Source organism: Carassius auratus, chromosome 50 (assembly GCF_003368295.1).
Source record: "Carassius auratus strain Wakin chromosome 50, ASM336829v1, whole genome shotgun sequence".
Lineage (NCBI taxonomy): Eukaryota > Metazoa > Chordata > Actinopteri > Cypriniformes > Cyprinidae > Carassius > Carassius auratus.
This window is the reverse complement of record NC_039292.1, coordinates 2489417-2491916: the sequence shown is the minus strand read 5'-3', so window position 1 is coordinate 2491916 and position 2500 is coordinate 2489417. Positions and strand designations below refer to the sequence as shown.

The following is a 2500-nucleotide window of genomic DNA, read 5'->3' as shown; positions in this document are numbered from 1 at the left end:
GTGTGTATGTATGCATGTATGTATATGTGTGTATATGTATGTGTGTGTATGTATATGCTTGTATGTATGTATGTGTACATGTGTGTGTATTGTTACGGGCGCACGGACACCACCCTTAACATCAAGGAGAGACGCACACAGATCAGCTTGTGTCAAAGGTAGGGGTATGTTTGTTTTAATAGAAAAGTTAACAAATGAAAGATATGGTAACACAAAAAAAAAAAACAACTACAAAAATGGAACGTTTTCTACAACTGGGTGGACAGCAATCCCTATAAAGTTAAACAGCACGGCAGTGCATCGGCTCTGTTCTCCAGCTCTCTGTGTACGCACTCAGGTGTGGTATCAGCAGCTCTTTATAGGGCTCCGCACAGGTGTGGATCATCTGTAATTAGGAGAAGGGACACTGCGTTCAAACACATGATTAGGATCAAACAGAGCGTATATATCTGTGTGTGTATGTATGTATGTATATGTATCTGTGTATATATGTGCATGTATGTGTGTGTATGCATGTATTTGTGTGTGTGTGTGTGTATGTATGTGTATATATGTATATGCGTATGTGTGTGTGTGTATGTATGTATGTATATGTGTGCATGTATGTGTGTGTATGTATATGTATGCATGTATGTGTGTGTATATGTATGTTTATGTATGCATATATGTGTGTGTGTGTGTATGTGTATGTATGTATATGTATGTGTGTGTATATGTATGTATGTATATATGTATGCATATGTATGTGTGTGTGTAGCTGTATGTATATAAATGTGTATGTATATTTGTATGTATGTATATATGTATGTGTGTATGCATTTATACGTGTGTATGTGTATTTATGTATGTATGTGTATTAGGGGTGTAACGGTTCACAAAATTCACGGTTCGGTTCGATACGATACACTGATGTCACGGTTCGGTTCGGTTCGGTACGTTTTAGATACAGCAAAATGCAAAAACATCTCAACTTTTCAGAATGCCGCAAGCGCACCGCGGGTCATGTGACAAGAACTAACCAATCAGCTTCATCCTTTCCCATAACAACGTTGAAAACTCAGCCAAGATGAAGGAACAGCTGATCATAGTTGTATATGGATTGCAATTTTGAAATAAATTTAGTAGCAGAGCTACTGCAAGCGATTTTTAGAGCTGCAAATCCATTTATCCTTTGCTGAAATTTCCGCGTCTCATGGAGAGAGCACATCATTGTTGCTTAGCAAAGACAGACGCCTCATGAGCGCTTCTGCCCGAGCGCTTTGGAAAGGAGGAGAAAGACGTGCTTAGCGTTTCCACGCGTTTTTAGGAGCGATATGTGAACGGACCCTAAGGCGCTCGCTCACTCAGCACGCGCTGAAGGCTCATTGCAAAATGTCTAATGCATTTAACAGACCAGAAATATAAGATCCTAAAATAACCAACAGGTCTGGTGTTTGGGTGCACTTTGGATTCCCTGTAAGCTATAATACTGGTGTCTAAATGCTGCAGGCATAGTTTGTTGCGTGCATGTTTCTCCTTTTTTTCGTCTTTTCCCAGATACTGACACAATAAGGTGATGTCGGCGTAAATGAGTTGACATGTTTCAAGTATTCACGCTGGTGTTTTTTTTTTTTTAAAGCAATGAAGCAACCGCGCGAAGCCCTCACTATATAGGATTTTAGAAAGAATGCAGAGCACTAGTGTAGTGTGCAAACTTACCACAGTGTGGATTTCAGAAAGTGTGCAAAGACTTCACGTGCACACTTACCATAACATGGATTTACAAATAATGTTCTAAGGAGGGGCTCTCATGTCACTCTGATCGAGCAGCTCATAGATGGAATCATGCATCTCAAACAATATGTTTGAGAGTCATCTTCTTTTTCTAGTCTGTTAAACGCATTGGCCATTTTGCAACGAGCCTTCAGCGCGTGCTGAGTGAGCGAGCGCCTGCTGAGTAGCCTAACATAAACATAAGTTGGTGTTTTTTTCTTCTTCGGGAGTGCCAGGGGCGTTGCCTGTTACGTCGTTTGGGTTATTGGGCTACCTTGTTGAACGCATATCATTATATTTCTCTTTTTTTTTTCCAAATATAATTAATTACTCCAACGAACCGTTCGGTATGCATAATGCGTACCGCGTACCGAACCGAAAGCGTCGTACCGAACGGTTCAATACGAATACGCGTATCGTTACACCCCTAATGTGTATATATGTGTGTATGCATGTATATGTAAGTATGTGTGTGTATGCACGTATGTATGTGTGTGTGTAGCATATGTATGTGTGTGTATGTGTATGTATATAAATGTGTATGTATATTTGTATGTATGTATATGTATATATGTATGTGTGTATGCATTTATATGTCTGTGTGTATTTATGTATGTATGTGTATATATGTGTGTATGCATGTATATGTAAGTATGTATGTGTGTGTATGCACGTATGTATGTATGTATGTGTGTGTATATGTATGTTTATGTATGTATGCATGTGTGTGTGTGTGTGTGTGTGTGTA

The 2500-nt window shown here is 39.2% G+C and overlaps 1 protein-coding gene and 1 long non-coding RNA gene across 2 annotated transcripts in view; one reads left to right on the top strand and one right to left on the bottom strand.

The window, feature by feature from the left end:
• The first annotated feature begins 26 nt into the window (after positions 1-26).
• LOC113066626 (protein MON2 homolog) overlaps positions 27-2500 on the top strand; it is a 14132-nt gene continuing 11658 nt past the window's right edge. The window contains exon 1 of the mRNA XM_026238559.1: positions 27-158. The gene's annotated coding sequence lies outside the window, so the exon portion shown is untranslated. The remainder of the gene's footprint in view (positions 159-2500) is intronic.
• LOC113066627 (uncharacterized) overlaps positions 158-2500 on the bottom strand; it is a 13659-nt gene continuing 11316 nt past the window's right edge. The window contains exon 3 of the long non-coding RNA XR_003279205.1: positions 158-385. This is a non-coding gene — a long non-coding RNA (uncharacterized LOC113066627). The remainder of the gene's footprint in view (positions 386-2500) is intronic.